Raw genomic sequence first — 23,488 nt, forward strand, 5'->3', positions numbered from 1 at the left:
TACGCTTTGATCGTTCCCTGGAAGAGCAGTAGTAGTTTCCGATGCACATCTGGAGGCATTCTGTAATCTGTCGACTATCAGAGTGTTGATGAAACACAGATATTTCATGGGGATTAAATACAACAGTCACCACGCACACTTTCCTCCATGGGAGTAATGTCTCAAACAGTCTACGCTTTCATCGTTCCCTGGAATACCAGTAGTAGTTTCCGATGCACATCTGGAGGCATTCTGTAATCTGTGGATGATCAGAGAGTTGATGAAACACAGAAATTGCATCGGGATTGAATGCAACAGTCACCATGCGCACTTTCCTCCATGGGAGTAATGTCTCAAACAGTTTACGTTTTGATCGTTCCCTAGAAGACCAGTAGTAATTTCCGATGCACATCTGGAGGCATTCTGTAATCTGTGGACTATCAGAGTGTTGATGAAACACAGATATTGCATCGGGATTGAATACAACAGTCTCCATGCCCACTTCCCTCCATGTGGTAATGTCTCAAGCAGTTTACGCTTTGATCGCTCCTTGGAAGACCAGTAGTAGTTTCCGTTGCACTTTTGGAGGCATTCTATAATCTGTGGACTATTAGAGTGTTGATGAAACATAGAAATTGCATCGGGATTGAATACAAGAAACACCATGCGCACTTTCCTTCATGGGAGTAATGTCTCAAACAATCTACGCTTTGATCGATCCCAGGAAGACCAGTAGTAGTTTCGAATGCACATCTGGAGGCATTCTGTAATCTGTGGGCTATCAGAGTGTTGATGAAACATAGAAATTGCATCGAGATTGAACACAACAGTCACCATGCGCACTTTCCTATATGGGAGTAATGTCTCAAACAGTCTACGCTTTGATCGTTCCCTGGAAGACCAGTAGTAGTTTCCGATGCACATCTGGAGGCATTCTGTAATCTGTGGACTATCAGAGTGTTGATGAAACACAGAAATTGCCTCGGGATTGAATACAACAGTCACCATGCGCACTTTACTCCATGGGTGTAATGTCTCAAACAGTCTACGCTTTCATCGTTCCCTGGAAGACCAGTAGTAGTTTCCGATGCACCTCTGGAGGCATTCTGTAATCTGTGGACTAACAGAGTGTTGATGAAACACAGGAATTGAATCGAGATTAAATACAACGGTCACCATGCACACTTTCCTCCATGGGAGTAATGTCTCAAACAGTCTACGCTTTCATCGTTCCCTGGAAGACCAGTAGTAGTTTCCGATGCTCATCTGGAGGCATTCTGTAATCGGTGCACTATCAGAGTTTTGATGAAACACAGAAATTGCATCGGGATTGAATACAACAGTCACCATGCGCACTTTCCTCCATGGGAGTAATGTCTCAAGCAGTCTACGCTTTGATCGTTCCCTGGATGACCAGTAGTAGTTTCCCATGCACATCTGGAAGCATTCTGTAATCTGTGGACTATCCGAGTGTTGATGAAACACAGTTATCGCATCGGGATTGAATACAACAGACACCATGCGCACTTTCCTCCATGGGAGTAATGTCTCAAAGAGACTACGCTTTGAACGTTCCCTGGCAGACCAGGAGTAGTTTCCGCTGCACATCTGGAGGCATTCTGTAATCTGTGTACCATCAGAGTGTTGATGAAACACAGAAATTGCATCGGGATTGAATACAACAGTCACCATGCGCAGTTACCTCCATGGGAGTAATGTCTCAAACAGTCTACGCTTTGATCGTTCTCAGGAAGACCAGTAGTAGTTTCCGATACACATCTGGAGGCATTCTGTAATCTGTGGACTATCAGAGTGTTTAGAAACACAGAAATTGCTTCGGGATTGAATACAACAGGCACCATGCGCACTTTCCTCCATGGGAGTAATGTCTCAAAGAGTCTACGCTTTGATCGTTCCCTGGAAGACCAGTAGTAGTTTCCGATGAACATCTGGAGGCATTCTGTATTCTGTGGACAATTAGAGTGTTGATGATACCAAAATTGCATCGGGATTGAATACAACAGTCACCATGCGCACTTTCCTCCATGGGAGTAATGTCTCAAACAGTCTGCGCTTTGGTCGTTCCCAGGAAGACCAGTAGTAGTTTCCGATGCTCATCTGGAGCCATTGTGTATTCTGTGGATAATCAGAGTGTTGATGAAACACAGATGTTGCATCGGGAGTGAATACAACAGTCACCATGTGCACTTTCCTCCATAGGAGTAATGTCTCAAACAGTCTACGCTTTGATCGTTCCCTGGAAGAGCAGTAGTAGTTTCCGATGCACATCTGGAGGCATTCTGTAATCTGTCGACTATCAGAGTGTTGATGAAACACAGAAATTTCATGGGGATTGAATACAACAGTCACCATGCACACTTTCCTCCATGGGAGTAATGTCTCAAACAGTCTACGCTTTCATCGTTCCCTGGAAGACCAGTATTAGTTTCCGATGCACATCTGGAGGCATTCTGTGATCTGTGGGTGATCAGAGAGTTGATGAAACACAGAAATTGCATCGGGATAGAATACAACAGTCACCATGTGCACTTTCCTCCATAGGAGTAATGTCTCAAACAGTCTACGCTTTGATCGTTCCCTGGAAGACCAGTAGTAGTTTCCGATGCACATCTGGAAGCATTTTTTAATCTGTGGACTATCAGAGTGTCGATGAAACACAGTTATTGCTTCGGGATCGAATACAACAGTCACCATGCGCACTTTCCTCCATGGGAGTAATTCTCAAACAGTCTACACTTTGATCGTTCCCTGGAAAACCAGTAGTAGTTTCCGATGCACATCTGGAGGCATTCTGTAACCTGTGGACTATCAGAGTGTTGATGAAACAGAGAAATTGCCTCGGGATTGAATACAACAGTCACCATGCGCACTTTACTCCATGGGTGTAATGTCTCAACAGTCTACGCTTTGATCGTTCCCATGAAGACCAGTATAAGTTTCCGATGCACATCTGGAGGCATTCTGTAATCTGTCGACTATCAGAGTGTTGATGAAACACAGAAATTTCATGGGGATTGAATACAACAGTCACCAAGCACTCTTTCCTCCATGGGAGCAATGTCTCAAACAGTCTACGCTTTCATCGTTCCCTGGAAGACCAGTAGTAGTTTCCGATGCACATCTGGAGGCATTCTGTAATCTGTGGACTATCAGAGTGTTGATGAAACACAGGAATTGCATCGACATTGAGTACAACAGTCACCATGCACACTTTCCTCCATGGGAGTAATGTCTCAAACAGTCTACGCTTTCATCGTTCCCTGGAAGACCAGTAGTAGTTTCCGATGCTCATCTGGAGGCATTCTCTAATGGGTGCACTATCAGAGTTTTGATGAAACACAGAAATTGCCTCGGGATTGAATACAACAGTCACCATGCGCACTTTCCTCCATGGGAGTAATGTCTCAAGCAGTCTACGCTTTGATCGTTCCCTGGATGACCAGTAGTAGTTTCCCATGCACATCCGGAAGCATTCTGTAATCTGTGGACTATCCGAGTGTTGATGAAACACAGTTATCGCATCGGGATTGAATACAACAGTCACCATGCGCACTTTCCTCCATGGGAGTAATATCTCAAAGAGACTACGCTTTGAACGTTCCCTGGCAGACCAGGAGTGGTTTCCGCTGCACATCTGGAGGCATTCTGTAATCTGTGTACCATCAGAGTGTTGATGAAACACAGAAATTGCATCGGGATTGAATACAACAGTCACCATGCGCAGTTACCTCCATGGGAGTAATGTCTCAAACAGTCTACGCTTTGATCGTTCTCAGGAAGACTGGTAGTAGTTTCCGATACACATCTGGAGGCATTCTGTAATCTGTGGACTATCAGAGTGTTTAGAAACACAGAAATTGCTTCGGGATTGAATACAACACGCACCATGCGCACTTTCCTCCATGGGAGTAATGTCTCAAAGAGTCTACGCTTTGATCGTTCCCTGGAAGACCAGTAGTAGTTTCCGATGCACATCTGGAGGCATTCTGTATTCTGTGGACAATTAGAGTGTTGATGATACCAAAATTGCATCGGGATTGAATACAACAGTCACCATGCACACTTTCCTCCATGGGAGTAATGTCTCAAACAGTCTGCGCTTTGGTCGTTCCCAGGAAGACCAGTAGTAGTTTCCGATGCACATCTGGAGCCATTGTGTATTCTGTGGATAATCAGAGAGTTGATGAAACACAGATATTGCATCGGGAGTGAATACAACAGTCACCACGTGCACTTTCCTCCATAGGAGTAATGTCTCAAACAGTCTACGCTTTGATCGTTCCCTGGAAGAGCAGTAGTAGTTTCCGATGCACATCTGGAGGCATTCTGTAATCTGTCGACTATCAGAGTGTTGATGAAACACAGATATTTCATGGGGATTGAATACAACAGTCACCATGCACACTTTCCTCCATGGGAGTAATGTCTCAAACAGTCTACGCTTTCACCGTTCCCTGGAATACCAGTAGTAGTTTCCGATGCACATCTGGAGGCATTCTGTAATCTGTGGATGATCAGAGAGTTGATGAAACACAGAAATTGCATCGGGATTGAATGCAACGGTCACCATGCGCACTTTCCTCCATGGGAGTAATGTCTCAAACAGTTTACGTTTTGATCGTTCCCTAGAAGACCAGTAGTATTTTCCGATGCACATCTGGAGGCATTCTGTAATCTGTGGACTATCAGAGTGTTGATGAAACACAGATATTGCATCGGGATTGAATACAACAGTCACCATGCCCACTTCCCTCCATGTATTAATGTCTCAAGCAGTTTACGCTTTGATCGCTCCTTGGAAGACCAGTAGTAGTTTCCGTTGCACTTTTGGAGGCATTCTATAATCTGTGGACTATTAGAGTGTTGATGAAACACAGAAATTGCATCGGGATTGAATACAACAAACACCATGCGCACTTTCCTTCATGGGAGTAATGTCTCAAACAAACTACGCTTTGATCGATCCCAGGAAGACCAGTAGTAGTTTCGAATGCACATCTGGAGGCATTCTGTAATCTGTGGGCTATCAGAGTGTTGATGAAACACAGAAATTGCATCGAGATTGAACACAACAGTCACCATGCGCACTTTCCTCCATGGGAGTAATGTCTCAAACAGTCTACGCTTTGATCGTTCCCTGGAAGACCAGTAGTAGTTTCCGATGCACATCTGGAGGCATTCTGTAATCTGTGGACTATCAGAGTGTTGATGAAACACAGAAATTGCCTCGGGATTGAATACAACAGTCACCATGCGCACTTTACTCCATGGGTGTAATGTCTCAACAGTCTACGCTTTGATCGTTCCCATGAAGACCAGTATAAGTTTCCGATGCACATCTGGAGGCATTCTGTAATCTGTCGACTATCAGAGTGTTGATGAAACACAGAAATTTCATGGGGATTGAATACAACAGTCACCATGCACTCTTTCCTCCATGGGAGTAATGTCTCAAACAGTCTACGCTTTCATCGTTCCCTGGAAGACCAGTAGTAGTTTCCGATGCACATCTGGAGGCATTCTGTATTCTGTGGTCTATCAGAGTGTTGATGAAAAACTGGAATTGCATCGAGATTAAATACAACAGTAACCATGCACACTTTCCTCCATGGGAGTAATGGCTCAAACAGTCTACGCTTTCATCGTTCCCTGGAAGACCAGTAGTAGTTTCCGCTGCACATCTGGAGGCATTCTGTAATCTGTGTACCATCAGAGTGTTGATGAAACACAGAAATTGCATCGGGATTGAATACAACAGTCACCATGCACAGTTACCTCCATGGGAGTAATGTCTCAAACAGTCTACGCTTTGATCGTTTCCATGAAGACCAGTATAAGTTTCCGATGCACATCTGGAGGCATTCTGTAATCTGTCGACTATCAGAGTGTTGATGAAACACACAAATTTCATGGGGATTGAATACAACAGTCACCATGCACACTTTCCTCCATGGGACTAATGTCTCAAACAGTCTACGCTTTCATCGTACCCTGGAAGACCAGTAGTAGTTTCCGATGCACATCTGGAGCCATTGTGTATTCTGTGGATAATCAGAGTGTTGATGAAACACAGATGTTGCATCGGGAGTGAATACAACAGTCGCCATGTGCACTTTCCTCCATAGGAGTAATGTCTCAAACAGTCTACGCTTTGATCGTTCCCTGGAAGAGCAGTAGTAGTTTCCGATGCACATCTGGAGGCATTCTGTAATCTGTCGACTATCAGAGTGTTGATGAAACACAGAAATTTCTTTTGGATTGAATACAACAGTCACCATGCACACTTTCCTCCATGGGAGTAATGTCTCAAACAGTCTACGCTTTCATCGTTCCCTGGAAGACCAGTATTAGTTTCCGATGCACATCTGGAGGCATTCTGTAATCTGTGGATGATCAGAGAGTTGATGAAACATAGAAATTGCATCGGGATAGAATACAACAGTCACCATGTGCACTTTCCTCCATAGGAGTAATGTCTCAAACAGTCTACGCTTTGATCGTTCCCTGGAAGACCAGTAGTAGTTTCCGATGCACATCTGGAAGCATTTTTTAATCTGTGGACTATCAGAGTGTCGATGAAACACAGTTAGTGCATCGGGATCCAATACAACAGTCACCATGCGCACTTTCCTCCATGGGAGTAATTCTCAAACAGTCTACACTTTGATCGTTCCCTGGAAAACCAGTAGTAGTTTCCGATGCACATCTGGAGGCATTCTGTAACCTTTGGACTATCAGAGTGTTGATGAAACACAGAAATTGCCTCGGGATTGAATACAACAGTCACCATGCGCACTTTACTCCATGGGTGTAATGTCTCAACAGTCTACGCTTTGATCTTTCCCATGAAGACCAGTATAAGTTTCCGATGCAAATCTGGAGGCATTCTGTAATCTGTCGACTATCAGAGTGTTGATGAAACACAGAAATTTCATGGGGATTGAATACAACAGTCACCATGCACTCTTTACTCCATGGGAGTAATGTCTCAAACAGTCTACGCTTTCATCGTTCCCTGGAAGACCAGTAGTAGTTTCCGATGCACATCTGGAGGCATTCTGTAATCTGTGGACTATCAGAGTGTTGATGAAACACAGGAATTGCATCGAGATTGAGTACAACAGTCACCATGCACACTTTCCTCCATGGGAGTAATGTCTCAAACAGTCTACGCTTTCATCGTTCCCTGGAAGACCAGTAGTAGTTTCCGCTGCTCATCTGGAGGCATTCTCTAATCGGTGCACTATCAGAGTTTGGATGAAACACAGAAATTGCATCGGGATTGAATACAACAGTCACCATGCGCACTTTCCTCCATGGGAGTAATATCTCAAGCAGTCTACGCTTTGATCGTTCCCTGGATGACCAGTAGTAGTTTCCCATGCACATCTGGAAGCATTCTGTAATCTGTGGACTATCCGAGTGTTGATGAAACACAGTTATCGCATCGGGATTGAATACAACAGTCACCATGCGCACTTTCCTCCATGGGAGTAATATCTCAAAGAGACTACGCTTTGAACGTTCCCTGGCAGACCAGGAGTGGTTTCCGCTGCACATCTGGAGGCATTCTGTAATCTGTGGACTATCAGATTGTTGATGAAACACAGATATTGCATCGGGATTGAATACAACAGTCACCATGCCCACTTCCCTCCATGTGGTAATGTCTCAAGCAGTTTACGCTTTGATCGCTCCTTGAAAGACCAGTAGTAGTTTCCGTTGCACTTTTGGAGGCATTCTATAATCTGTGGACTATTAGAGTGTTGATGAAACACAGAAATTGCATCGGGATTGAATACAACAAACACCATGCGCACTTTCCTGCATGGGAGTGATGTCTCAAACAATCTACGCTTTGATCGATCCCAGGAAGACCAGTAGTAGTTTCGAATGCACATCTGGAGGCATTCTGTAATCTGTGGGCTATCAGAGTGTTGATGAAACACAGAAATTGCATCGAGATTGACACAACAGTCACCATGCGCACTTTCCTCCATGGGAGTAATGTCTCAAACAGTCTACGCTTTGATCGTTCCCTGGAAGACCAGTAGTAGTTTCCGATGCACATCTGGAGGCATTCTGTAATCTGTGGACTATCAGAGTGTTGATGAAACACAGAAATTGCCTCGGGATTGAATACAACAGTCACCATGCGCACTTTACTCCATGGGTGTAATGTCTCAACAGTCTACGCTTTGATCGTTCCCATGAAGACCAGTATAAGTTTCCGATGCACATCTGGAGGCATTCTGTAATCTGTCGACTATCAGAGTGTTGATGAAACACAGAAATTTCATGGGGATTGAATACAACAGTCACCATGCACTCTTTCCTCCTTGGGAGTAATGTCTCAAACAGTCTACGCTTTCATCGTTCCCTGGAAGACCAGTAGTAGTTTCCGATGCACATCTGGAGGCATTCTGTAATCTGTGGACTAACAGAGTGTTGATGAAACACAGGAATTGAATCGAGATTAAATACAACAGTCACCATGCACACTTTCCTCCATGGGAGTAATGTCTCAAACAGTCTACGCTTTCATCGTTCCCTGGAAGACCAGTAGTAGTTTCCGATGCTCATCTGGAGGCATTCTCTAATCGGTGCACTATCAGAGTTTTGATGAAACACAGAAATTGCATCGGGATTGAATACAACAGTCACCATGCGCACTTTCCTCCATGGGAGTAATGTCTCAAGCAGTCTACACTTTGATCGTTCCCTGGATGACCAGTAGTAGTTTCCCATGCACATCTGGAAGCATTCTGTAATCTGTGGACTATCCGAGTGTTGATGAAACACAGTTATCGCATCGGGATTGAATACAACAGTCACCATGCGCACTTTCCTCCATGGGAGTAATGTCTCAAAGAGACTACGCTTTGAACGTTCCCTGGCAGACCAGGAGTAGTTTCCGCTGCACATCTGGAGGCATTCTGTAATCTGTGTACCATCAGAGTGTTGATGAAACACAGAAATTGCATCGGGATTGAATACAACAGTCACCATGCGCAGTTACCTCCATGGGAGTAATGTCTCAAACAGTCTACGCTTTGATCGTTCTCAGGAAGACCAGTAGTAGTTTCCGATACACATCTGGAGGCATTCTGTAATCTGTGGACTATCAGAGTGTTTAGAAACACAGAAATTGCTTCGGGATTGAATACAACAGGCACCATGCGCACTTTCCTCCATGGGAGTAATGTCTCAAAGAGTCTACGCTTTGATCGTTCCCTGGAAGACCAGTAGTAGTTTCCGATGAACATCTGGAGGCATTCTGTATTCTGTGGACAATTAGAGTGTTGATGATACCAAAATTGCATCGGGATTGAATACAACAGTCACCATGCGCACTTTCCTCCATGGGAGTAATGTCTCAAACAGTCTGCGCTTTGGTCGTTCCCAGGAAGACCAGTAGTAGTTTCCGATGCTCATCTGGAGCCATTGTGTATTCTGTGGATAATCAGAGTGTTGATGAAACACAGTTGTTGCATCGGGAGTGAATACAACAGTCACCATGTGCACTTTCCTCCATAGGAGTAATGTCTCAAACAGTCTACGCTTTGATCGTTCCCTGGAAGTGCAGTAGTAGTTTCCGATGCACATCTGGAGGCATTCTGTAATCTGTCGACTATCAGAGTGTTGATGAAACACAGAAATTTCATGGGGATTGAATACAACAGTCACCATGCACACTTTCCTCCATGGGAGTAATGTCTCAAACAGTCTACGCTTTCATCGTTCCCTGGAAGACCAGTATTAGTTTCCGATGCACATCTGGAGGCATTCTGTGATCTGTGGGTGATCAGAGAGTTGATGAAACACAGAAATTGCATCGGGATAGAATACAACAGTCACCATGTGCACTTTCTCCCATAGGAGTAATGTCTCAAACAGTCTACGCTTTGATCGTTCCCTGGAAGACCAGTAGTAGTTTCCGATGCACATCTGGAAGCATTTTTTAATCTGTGGACTATCAGAGTGTCGATGAAACACAGTTATTGCTTCGGGATCGAATACAACGGTCACCATGCGCACTTTCCTCCATGGGAGTAATTCTCAAACAGTCTACACTTTGATCGTTCCCTGGAAAACCAGTAGTAGTTTCCGATGCACATCTGGAGGCATTCTGTAACCTGTGGACTATCAGAGTGTTGATGAAACAGAGAAATTGCCTCGGGATTGAATACAACAGTCACCATGCGCACTTTACTCCATGGGTGTAATGTCTCAACAGTCTACGCTTTGATCGTTCCCATGAAGACCAGTATAAGTTTCCGATGCACATCTGGAGGCATTCTGTAATCTGTCGACTATCAGAGTGTTGATGAAACACAGGAATTGCATCGAGATTGAGTACAACAGTCACCATGCACACTTTCCTCCGTGGGAGTAATGTCTCAAACAGTCTACGCTTTCATCGTTCCCTGGAAGACCAGTAGTAGTTTCCGATGCTCATCTGGAGGCATTCTCTAATCGGTGCACTATCAGAGTTTTGATGAAACACAGAAATTGCATCGGGATTGAATACAACAGTCACCATGCGCACTTTCCTCCATGGGAGAAATGTCTCAAGCAGTCTACGCTTTGATCGTTCCCTTGATGACCAGTAGTAGTTTCCCATGCACATCCGGAAGCATTCTGTAATCTGTGGACTATCCGAGTGTTGATGAAACACAGTTATCGCATCGGGATTGAATACAACAGTCACCATGCGCACTTTCCTCCATGGGAGTAATATCTCAAAGAGACTACGCTTTGAACGTTCCCTGGCAGACCAGGAGTGGTTTCCGCTGCACATCTGGAGGCATTCTGTAATCTGTGTACCATCAGAGTGTTGATGAAACACAGAAATTGCATCGGGATTGAATACAACAGTCACCATGCGCAGTTACCTCCATGGGAGTAATGTCTCAAACAGTCTACGCTTTGATCGTTCTCAGGAAGACTAGTAGTAGTTTCCGATACACATCTGGAGGCATTCTGTAAACTGTGGACTATCAGAGTGTTTAGAAACACAGAAATTGCTTCGGGATTGAATACAACACGCACCATGCGCACTTTCCTCCATGGGAGTAATGTCTCAAAGAGTCTACGCTTTGATCGTTCCCTGGAAGACCAGTAGTAGTTTCCGATGCACATCTGGAGGCATTCTGTATTCTGTGGACAATTAGAGTGTTGATGATACCAAAATTGCATCGGGATTGAATACAACAGTCACCATGCACACTTTCCTCCATGGGAGTAATGTCTCAAACAGTCAGCGCTTTGGTCGTTCCCAGGAAGACCAGTAGTAGTTTCCGATGCACATCTGGAGCCATTGTGTATTCTGTGGATAATCAGAGAGTTGATGAAACACAGATATTGCATCGGGAGTGAATACAACAGTCACCACTTGCACTTTCCTCCATAGGAGTAATGTCTCAAACAGTCTACGCTTTGATCGTTCCCTGGAAGAGCAGTAGTAGTTTCCGATGCACATCTGGAGGCATTCTGTAATCTGTCGACTATCAGAGTGTTGATGAAACACAGATATTTCATGGGGATTGAATACAACAGTCACCATGCACACTTTCCTCCATGGGAGTAATGTCTCAAACAGTCTACGCTTTCATCGTTCCCTGGAATACCAGTAGTAGTTTCCGATGCACATCTGGAGGCATTCTGTAATCTGTGGATGATCAGAGAGTTGATGAAACACAGAAATTGCATCGGGATTGAATGCAACAGTCACCATGCGCACTTTCCTCCATGGGAGTAATGTCTCAAACAGTTTACGTTTTGATCGTTCCCTAGAAGACCAGTAGTAATTTCCGATGCACATCTGGAGGCATTCTGTAATCTGTGGACTATCAGAGTGTTGACGAAACACAGATATTGCATCGGGATTGAATACAACAGTCACCATGCCCACTTCCCTCCATGTATTAATGTCTCAAGCAGTTTACGCTTTGATCGCTCCTTGGAAGACCAGTAGTAGTTTCCGTTGCACTTTTGGAGGCATTCTATAATCTGTGGACTATTAGAGTGTTGATGAAACACAGAAATTGCATCGGGATTGAATACAACAAACACCATGCGCACTTTCCTTCATGGGAGTAATGTCTCAAACAAACTACGCTTTGATCGATCCCAGGAAGACCAGTAGTAGTTTCGAATGCACATCTGGAGGCATTCTGTAATCTGTGGGCTATCAGAGTGTTGATGAAACACAGAAATTGCATCGAGATTGAACACAACAGTCACCATGCGAACTTTCCTCCATGGGAGTAATGTCTCAAACAGTCTACGCTTTGATCGTTCCCTGGAAGACCAGTAGTAGTTTCCGATGCACATCTGGAGGCATTCTGTAATCTGTGGACTATCAGAGTGTTGATGAAACACAGAAATTGCCTCGGGATTGAATACAACAGTCACCATGCGCACTTTACTCCATGGGTGTAATGTCTCAACAGTCTACGCTTTGATCGTTCCCATGAAGACCAGTATAAGTTTCCGATGCACATCTGGAGGCATTCTGTAATCTGTCGACTATCAGAGTGTTTATGAAACACAGAAATTTCATGGGGATTGAATACAACAGTCACCATGCACTCTTTCCTCCATGGGAGTAATGTCTCAAACAGTCTACGCTTTCATCGTTCCCTGGAAGACCAGTAGTAGTTTCCGATGCACATCTGGAGGCATTCTGTATTCTGTGGACTATCAGAGTGTTGATGAAACACTGGAATTGCATCGAGATTAAATACAACAGTCACCATGCACACTTTCCTCCATGGGAGTAATGTCTCAAACAGTCTACGCTTTCATCGTTCCCTGGAAGACCAGTAGTAGTTTCCGATGCTCATCTGGAGGCATTCTGTAATCGGTGCACTATCAGAGTTTTGATGAAACACAGAAATTGCATCGGGATTGAATACAACAGTCACCATGCGCACTTTCCTCCATGGGAGTAATGTCTCAAGCAGTCTACGCTTTGATCGTTCCCTGGATGACCAGTAGTAGTTTCCCATGCACATCTGGAAGCATTCTTTAATCTGTGGACTATCCGAGTGTTGATGAAACACAGTTATCGCATCGGGATTGAATACAACAGTCACCATGCGCACTTTCCTCCATGGGAGTAATGTCTCAAACAGTCTGCGCTTTGGTCGTTCCCAGGAAGACCAGTAGTAGTTTCCGATGCTCATCTGGAGCCATTGTGTATTCTGTGGATAATCAGAGTGTTGATGAAACACAGTTGTTGCATCGGGAGTGAATACAACAGTCACCATGTGCACTTTCCTCCATAGGAGTAATGTCTCAAACAGTCTACGCTTTCATCGTTCCCTGGAAGACCAGTAGTAGTTTCCGATGCACATCTGGAGGCATTCTGTAATCTGTCGACTATCAGAGTGTTGATGAAACACAGAAATTTCATGGGGATTGAATACAACAGTCACCATGCACACTTTCCTCCATGGGAGTAATGTCTCAAACAGTCTACGCTTTCATCGTTCCCTGGAAGACCAGTATTAGTTTCCTATGCACATCTGGAGGCATTCTGTGATCTGTGGGTGATCAGAGAGTTGATGAAACACAGAAATTGCATCGGGATAGAATACAACAGTCACCATGTGCACTTTCCTCCATAGGAGTAATGTCTCAAACAGTCTACGCTTTGATCGTTCCCTGGAAGACCAGTAGTAGTTTCCGATGCACATCTGGAAGCATTTTTTAATCTGTGGACTATCAGAGTGTCGATGAAACACAGTTATTGCTTCGGGATCGAATACAACAGTCACCATGCGCACTTTCCTCCATGGGAGTAATTCTCAAACAGTCTACACTTTGATCGTTCCCTGGAAAACCAGTAGTAGTTTCCGATGCACATCTGGAGGCATTCTGTGACCTGTGGACTATCAGAGTGTTGATGAAACAGAGAAATTGCCTCGGGATTGAATACAACAGTCACCATGCGCACTTTACTCCATGGGTGTAATGTCTCAAAAGTCTACGCTTTGATCGTTCCCATGAAGACCAGTATAAGTTTCCGATGCACATCTGGAGGCATTCTGTAATCTGTCGACTATCAGAGTGTTGATGAAACACAGAAATTTCATGGGGATTGAATACAACAGTCACCATGCACTCTTTCCTCCATGGCAGCAATGTCTCAAACAGTCTACGCTTTCATCGTTCCCTATAAGACCAGTAGTAGTTTCCAATGCACATCTGGAGGCATTCTGTAATCTGTGGACTATCAGAGTGTTGATGAAACACAGGAATTGCATCGAGATTGAGTACAACAGTCACCATGCACACTTTCCTCCATGGGAGTAATGTCTCAAACAGTCTACGCTTTCATCGTTCCCTGGAAGACCAGTAGTAGTTTCCGATGCTCATCTGGAGGCATTCTCTAATCGGTGCACTATCAGAGTTTTGATGAAACACAGAAATTGCATCGGGATTGAATACAACAGTCACCATGCGCACTTTCCTCCATGGGAGAAATGTCTCAAGCAGTCTACGCTTTGATCGTTCCCTTGATGACCAGTAGTAGTTTCCCATGCACATCCGGAAGCATTCTGTAATCTGTGGACTATCCGAGTGTTGATGAAACACAGTTATCGCATCGGGATTGAATACAACAGTCACCATGCGCACTTTCCTCCATGGGAGTAATATCTCAAAGAGACTACGCTTTGAACGTTCCCTGGCAGACCAGGAGTGGTTTCCGCTGCACATCTGGAGGCATTCTGTAATCTGTGTACCATCAGAGTGTTGATGAAACACAGAAATTGCATCGGGATTGAATACAACAGTCACCATGCGCAGTTACCTCCATGGGAGTAATGTCTCAAACAGTCTACGCTTTGATCGTTCTCAGGAAGACTAGTAGTAGTTTCCGATACACATCTGGAGGCATTCTGTAAACTGTGGACTATCAGAGTGTTTAGAAACACAGAAATTGCTTCGGGATTGAATACAACACGCACCATGCGCACTTTCCTCCATGGGAGTAATGTCTCAAAGAGTCTACGCTTTGATCGTTCCCTGGAAGACCAGTAGTAGTTTCCGATGCACATCTGGAGGCATTCTGTATTCTGTGGACAATTAGAGTGTTGATGATACCAAAATTGCATCGGGATGGAATACAACAGTCACCATGCACACTTTCCTCCATGGGAGTAATGTCTCAAACAGTCAGCGCTTTGGTCGTTCCCAGGAAGACCAGTAGTAGTTTCCGATGCACATCTGGAGCCATTGTGTATTCTGTGGATAACCAGAGAGTTGATGAAACACAGATATTGCATCGGGAGTGAATACAACAGTCACCACGTGCACTTTCCTCCATAGGAGTAATGTCTCAAACAGTCTACGCTTTGATCGTTCCCTGGAAGAGCAGTAGTAGTTTCCGATGCACATCTGGAGGCATTCTGTAATCTGTCGACTATCAGAGTGTTGATGAAACACAGATATTTCATGGGGATTGAATACAACAGTCACCATGCACACTTTCCTCCATGGGAGTAATGTCTCAAACAGTCTACGCTTTCATCGTTCCCTGGAATACCAGTAGTAGTTTCCGATGCACATCTGGAGGCATTCTGTAATCTGTGGATGATCAGAGAGTTGATGAAACACAGAAATTGCATCGGGATTGAATGCAACAGTCACCATGCGCACTTTCCTCCATGGGAGTAATGTCTCAAACAGTTTACGTTTTGATCGTTCCCTAGAAGACCAGTAGTAATTTCCGATGCACATCTGGAGGCATTCTGTAATCTGTGGACTATCAGAGTGTTGACGAAACACAGATATTGCATCGGGATTGAATACAACAGTCACCATGCCCACTTCCCTCCATGTATTAATGTCTCCAGCAGTTTACGCTTTGATCGCTCCTTGGAAGACCAGTAGTAGTTTCCGTTGCACTTTTGGAGGCATTCTATAATCTGTGGACTATTAGAGTGTTGATGAAACACAGAAATTGCATCGGGATTGAATACAACAAACACCATGCGCACTTTCCTTCATGGGAGTAATGTCTCAAACAAACTACGCTTTGATCGATCCCAGGAAGACCAGTAGTAGTTTCGAATGCACATCTGGAGGCATTCTGTAATCTGTGGGCTATCAGAGTGTTGATGAAACACAGAAATTGCATCGAGATTGAACACAACAGTCACCATGCGAACTTTCCTCCATGGGAGTAATGTCTCAAACAGTCTACGCTTTGATCGTTCCCTGGAAGACCAGTAGTAGTTTCCGATGCACATCTGGAGGCATTCTGTAATCTGTGGACTATCAGAGTGTTGATGAAACACAGAAATTGCCTCGGGATTGAATACAACAGTCACCATGCGCACTTTACTCCATGGGTGTAATGTCTCAACAGTCTACGCTTTGATCGTTCCCATGAAGACCAGTATAAGTTTCCGATGCACATCTGGAGGCATTCTGTAATCTGTCGACTATCAGAGTGTTTATGAAACACAGAAATTTCATGGGGATTGAATACAACAGTCACCATGCACTCTTTCCTCCATGGGAGTAATGTCTCAAACAGTCTACGCTTTCATCGTTCCCTGGAAGACCAGTAGTAGTTTCCGATGCACATCTGGAGGCATTCTGTATTCTGTGGACTATCAGAGTGTTGATGAAACACTGGAATTGCATCGAGATTAAATACAACAGTCACCATGCACACTTTCCTCCATGGGAGTAATGTCTCAAACAGTCTACGCTTTCATCGTTCCCTGGAAGACCAGTAGTAGTTTCCGATGCTCATCTGGAGGCATTCTGTAATCGGTGCACTATCAGAGTTTTGATGAAACACAGAAATTGCATCGGGATTGAATACAACAGTCACCATGCGCACTTTCCTCCATGGGAGTAATGTCTCAAGCAGTCTACGCTTTGATCGTTCCCTGGATGACCAGTAGTAGTTTCCCATGCACATCTGGAAGCATTCTGTAATCTGTGGACTATCCGAGTGTTGATGAAACACAGTTATCGCATCGGGATTGAATACAACAGTCACCATGCGCACTTTCCTCCATGGGAGTAATGTCTCAAAGAGACTACGCTTTGAACGTTCCCTGGCAGACCAGGAGTAGTTTCCGCTGCACATCTGGAGGCATTCTGTAATCTGTGTACCATCAGAGTGTTGATGAAACACAGAAATTGCATCGGGATTGAATACAACAGTCACCATGCGCAGTTACCTCCATGGGAGTAATGTCTCAAACAGTCTACGCTTTGATCGTTCTCAGGAAGACCAGTAGTGGTTTCCGATACACATATGGAGGCATTCTGTAATCTGTGGACTATCAGAGTGTTTAGAAACACAGAAATTGCTTCGGGATTGAATACAACAGGCACCATGCGCACTTTCCTCCATGGGAGTAATGTCTCAAAGAGTCTACGCTTTGATCGTTCCCTGGAAGACCAGTAGTAGTTTCCGATAAACATCTGGAGGCATTCTGTATTCTGTGGACAATTAGAGTGTTGATGATACCAAAATTGCATCGGGATTGAATACAACAGTCACCATGCGCACTTTCCTCCATGGGAGTAATGTCTCAAACAGTCTGCGCTTTGGTCGTTCCCAGGACGACCAGTAGTAGTTTCCGATGCACATCTGGAGCCATTGTGTATTCTGTGGATAATCAGAGTGTTGATGAAACACAGATATTGCATCGGGAGTGAATACAACAGTCACCACGTGCACTTTCCTCCATAGGAGTAATGTCTCAAACAGTCTACGCTTTGATCGTTCCCTGGAAGAGCAGTAGTAGTTTCCGATGCACATCTGGAAGCATTCTGTAATCTGTCGACTATCAGATTGTTGATGAAACACAGATATTTCATGGGGATTGAATACAACAGTCACCATGCACACTTTCCTCCATGGGAGTAATATCTCAAACAGTCTACGCTTTCATCGTTCCCTGGAATACCAGTAGTAGTTTCCGATGCACATCTGGAGACATTCTGTAATCTGTGGATGATCAGAGAGTTGATGAAACACAGAAATTGCATCGGGATTGAATGCAACAGTCACCATGCGCACTTTCCTCCATGGGAGTAATGTCTCAAGCAGTTTACGCTTTGATCGCTCCTTGGAAGACCAGTAGTAGTTTCCGTTGCACTTTTGGAGGCATTCTATAATCTGTGGACTATTAGAGTGTTGATGAAACACAGAAATTGCATCGGGATTGAATACAACAAACACCATGCACACTTTCCTTCATGGGAGTATGTCTCAAACAATCTACGCTTTGATCGATCCCAGGAAGACCAGTAGTAGTTTCGAATGCACATCTGGAGGCATTCTGTAATCTGTGGGCTATCAGAGTGTTGATGAAACACAGAAATTGCATCGAGATTGAACACAACAGTCACCATGCGCACTTTCCTCCACTGGAGTAATGTCTCAAACAGTCTACGCTTTGATCGTTCCCTGGAAGACCAGTAGTAGTTTCCGATGCACATCTGGAGGCATTCTGTAATCTGTGGACTATCAGAGTGTTGATGAAACACAGAAATTGCCTCGGGATTGAATGCGCACTTTACGACATGGGTGTAATGTCTCAACAGTCTACGCTTTGATCGTTCCCTGGAAGACCAGTATAAGTTTCCGATGCACATCTGGAGGCATTATGTAATCTGTCGACTATCAGAGTGTTGATGAAACACAGAAATTTCATGGGGATTGAATACAACAGTCACCATGCAAACTTTCCTCCATGGGAGTAATGTCTCAAACAGTCTACGCTTTCATCGTTCCCTGGAAGACCAGTAGTAGTTTCCGATGCACATCTGGAGGCATTCTGTAATCTGTCGACTATCAGAGTGTTGATGAAACACAGGAAATGCATCGAGATTGAGTACAACAGTCACCATGCACACTTTCCTCCATGGGAGTAATGTCTCAAACAGTCTACGCTTTCATCGTTCCCTGGAAGACCAGTAGTAGTTTCCGATGCACATCTGGAGGCATTCTGTAATCTGTGCACTATCAGAGTTTTGATGAAACACAGAAATTGCATCGGGATTGAATACAACAGTCACCATGCGCACTTTTCTCCATGGGAGTAATGTCTCAAAGAGTCTACGCTTTGATCGTTCCCTGGAAGACCAGTAGTAGTCTCCGATGCACATCTGGAGGCATTCTGTATTTTGTTGACAATCAGAGTGTTGATGATACCAAAATTGCATCGGGATTGAATACAACAGTCACCATGCGCAGTTGCCTCCATGGGAGTAATGTCTCAAACAGTCTACGCTTTGATCGTTCTCAGGAAGACCAGTAGTAGTTTCCGATACACATCTGGAGGCATTCTGTAATCTGTGGACTATCAGAGTGTTTAGGAACACAGAAATTGCTTCGGGATTGAATACAACAGGCACCATGCGCACTTTTCTCCATGGGAGTAATGTCTCAAAGAGTCTACGCTTTGATCGTTCCCTGGAAGACCAGTAGTAGTCTCCGATGCACATCTGGAGGCATTCTGTATTTTGTTGACAATCAGAGTGTTGATGATACCAAAATTGCATCGGGATTGAATACAACAGTCACCATGCACACTTTCCTCCATGGGAGTAATGTCTCAAACAGTCTGCGCTTTGATCGTTCCCGGGAAGACCAGTAGTACTTTCCGATGCACATCTGGAGCCATTGTGTATTCTGTGGATAATCAGAGTGTTGATGAAACACAGATATTGCATCGGGAGTGAATACAACAGTCAGCATGTGCACTTTCCGCCATAGGAGTAATGTCTCAAACAGTCTACGCTTTGATCGTTCCCTGGAAGAGCAGTAGTAGTTTCCGATGCACATCTGGAGGCATTCTGTAATCTGTCGACTATCAGAGTGTTGACGAAACACAGAAATTTCATGGGGATTGAATTCAACAGTCACCATGCACACTTCCCTCCATGGGAGTAATGTCTCAAGCAGTCTACGCTTTCATCGTTCCCTGGAAGACCAGTAGTAGTTTCCGATGCTCATCTGGAGGCATTCTGTAATCGGTGCACTATCAGAGTTTTGATGAAACACAGAAATTGCATCGGGATTGAATACAACAGTCACCATGCGCACTTTCCTCCATGGGAGTAATGTCTCAAGCAGTCTACGCTTTGACCGTTCCCTGGATGACCAGTAGTAGTTTCCCATGCACATCTGGAAGCATTCTGTAATCTGTGGACTATCCGAGTGTTGATGAAACACAGTTATCGCATCGGGATTGAATACAACAGTCACCATGCGCACTTTCCTCCATGGGAGTAATGTCTCAAAGAGACTACGCTTTGAAAGTTCCCTGGCAGACCAGGAGTAGTTTCCGCTGCACATCTGGAGGCATTCTGTAATCTGTGTACCATCAGAGTGTTGATGAAACACAGAAATTGCATCGGGATTGAATACAACAGTCACCATGCGCAGTTACCTCCATGGGAGTAATGTCTCAAACAGTCTACGCTTTGATCGTTCTCAGGAAGACCAGTAGTAGTTTCCGATACACATCTGGAGGCATTCTGTAATCTGTGTACCATCAGAGTGTTTAGGAACACAGAAATTGCTTCGGGATTGAATACAACAGGCACCATGCGCAGTTACCTCCATGGGAGTAATGTCTCAAAGAGACTACGCTTTGAAAGTTCCCTGGCAGACCAGGAGTAGTTTCCGCTGCACATCTGGAGGCATTCTGTAATCTGTGTACCATCAGAGTGTTGATGAAACACAGAAATTGCATCGGGATTGAATACAACAGTCACCATGCGCAGTTACCTCCATGGGAGTAATGTCTCAAACAGTCTACGCTTTGATCGTTCTCAGGAAGACCAGTAGTAGTTTCCGATGCACATCTGGAGGCATTCTGTAATCTGTCGACTATCAGATTGTTGATGAAACACAGATATTTCATGGGGATTGAATACAACAGGCACCATGCGCACTTTTCTCCATGGGAGTAATGTCTCAAACAGTCTACGCTTTCATCGTTCCCTGGAAGACCAGTAGTAGTCTCCGATGCACATCTGGAGGCATTCTGTATTTTGTTGACAATCAGAGTGTTGATGATACCAAAATTGCATCGGGATTGAATACAACAGTCACCATGCACACTTTCCTCCATGGGAGTAATGTCTCAAACAGTCTGCGCTTTGATCGTTCCCGGGAAGACCAGTAGTACTTTCCGATGCACATCTGGAGCCATTGTGTATTCTGTGGATAATCAGAGTGTTGATGAAACACAGATATTGCATCGGGAGTGAATACAACAGTCAGCATGTGCACTTTCCGCCATAGGAGTAATGTCTCAAACAGTCTACGCTTTGATCGTTCCCTGGAAGAGCAGTAGTAGTTTCCGATGCACATCTGGAGGCATTCTGTAATCTGTCGACTATCAGACTGTTGATGAAACACAGGAAATGCATCGAGATTGAGTACAACAGTCACCATGCACACTTTCCTCCATGGGAGTAATGTCTCAAACAGTCTACGCTTTCATCGTTCCCTGGAAGACCAGTAGTAGTTTCCGATGCACATCTGGAGGCATTCTGTAATCTGTGCACTATCAGAGTTTTGATGAAACACAGAAATTGCATCGGGATTGAATACAACAGTCACCATGCGCACTTTCCTGCATGGGAGTAATGTCTCAAGCAGTCTACGCTTTGACCGTTCCCTGGATGACCAGTAGTAGTTTCCCATGACATCTGGAAGCATTCTGTAATCTGTGGACTATCCGAGTGTTGATGAAACACAGTTATCGCATCGGGATTGAATACAACAGTCACCATGCGCACTTTCCTCCATGGGACTAATGTCTCAAAGAGACTACGCTTTGAACGTTCCCTGGCAGACCAGGAGTAGTTTCCGCTGCACATCTGGAAGCATTCTGTAATCTGTGTACCATCAGAGTGTTGATGAAACACAGAAATTGCATCGGGATTGAATACTACAGTCAGCATGCGCAGTTGCCTCCATGGGAGTAATGTCTCAAACAGTCTACGCTTTGATCGTTCTCAGGAAGACCAGTAGTAGTTTCCGATACACATCTGGAGGCATTCTGTAATCTGTGGACTATCAGAGTGTTTAGGAACACAGAAATTGCTTCGGGATTGAATACAACAGGCACCATGCGCACTTTTCTCCATGGGAGTAATGTCTCAAACAGTCTGCGCTTTGATCGTTCCCGGGAAGACCAGTAGTACTTTCCGATGCACATCTGGAGCCATTGTGTATTCTGTGGATAATCAGAGTGTTGATGAAACACAGATATTGCATCGGGAGTGAATACAACAGTCAGCATGTGCACTTTCCGCCATAGGAGTAATGTCTCAAACAGTCTACGCTTTGATCGTTCCCTGGAAGAGCAGTAGTAGTTTCCGATGCACATCTGGAGGCATTCTGTAATCTGTCGACTATCAGAGTGTTGACGAAACACAGAAATTTCATGGGGATTGAATTCAACAGTCACCATGCACACTTCCCTCCATGGGAGTAATGTCTCAAACAGTCTACGCTTTCATCGTTCCCTGGAAGACCAGTAGTAGATTCCGATGCACATCTGGAGGCATTCTGTATTCTGTGGACTATCAGAGTGTTGATGAAACACTGGAATTGCATCGAGATTAAATACAACAGTCACCATGCACACTTTCCTCCATGGGAGTAATGTCTCAAGCAGTCTACGCTTTCATCTTTCCCTGGAAGACCAGTAGTAGTTTCCGATTCTCATCTGGAGGCATTCTGTAATCGGTGCACTATCAGAGTTTTGATGAAACACAGAAATTGCATCGGGATTGAATACAACAGTCACCATGCGCACTTTCCTCCATGGGAGTAATGTCTCAAGCAGTCTACGCTTTGATCGTTCCCTGGATGACCAGTAGTAGTTTCCCACGCACATCTGGAAGCATTCTGTAATCTGTGGACTATCCGAGTGTTGATGAAACACAGTTATCGCATCGGGATTGAATACAACAGTCACCATGCGCACTTTCCTCCATGGGAGTAATGTCTCAAAGAGACTACGCTTTGAACGTTCCCTGGCAGACCAGGAGTAGTTTCCGCTGCACATCTGGAGGCATTCTGTAATCTGTGTACCATCAGAGTGTTGATGAAACACAGAAATTGCATCGGGATTGAATACAACAGTCACCATGCGCAGTTACCTCCATGGGAGTGATGTCTCAAACAGTCTACGCTTTGATCGTTCCCTGGAAGACCAGTAGTAGTTTCCGATAAACATCTGGAGGCATTCTGTATTCTGTGGACAATTAGAGTGTTGATGATACCAAAATTGCATCGGGATTGAATACAACAGTCACCATGCGCACTTTCCTCCATGGGACTAATGTCTCAAACAGTCTGCGCTTTGGTCGTTCCCAGGAAGACCAGTAGTAGTTTCCGATGCACATCTGGAGCCATTGTGTATTCTGTGGATAATCAGAGTGTTGATGAAACACAGATATTGCATCGGGAGTGAATACAACA

Source organism: Schistocerca gregaria, unplaced genomic scaffold (genome assembly GCF_023897955.1).
Source record: "Schistocerca gregaria isolate iqSchGreg1 unplaced genomic scaffold, iqSchGreg1.2 ptg000169l, whole genome shotgun sequence".
NCBI classification, from domain to species: Eukaryota; Metazoa; Arthropoda; class Insecta; order Orthoptera; family Acrididae; genus Schistocerca; species Schistocerca gregaria.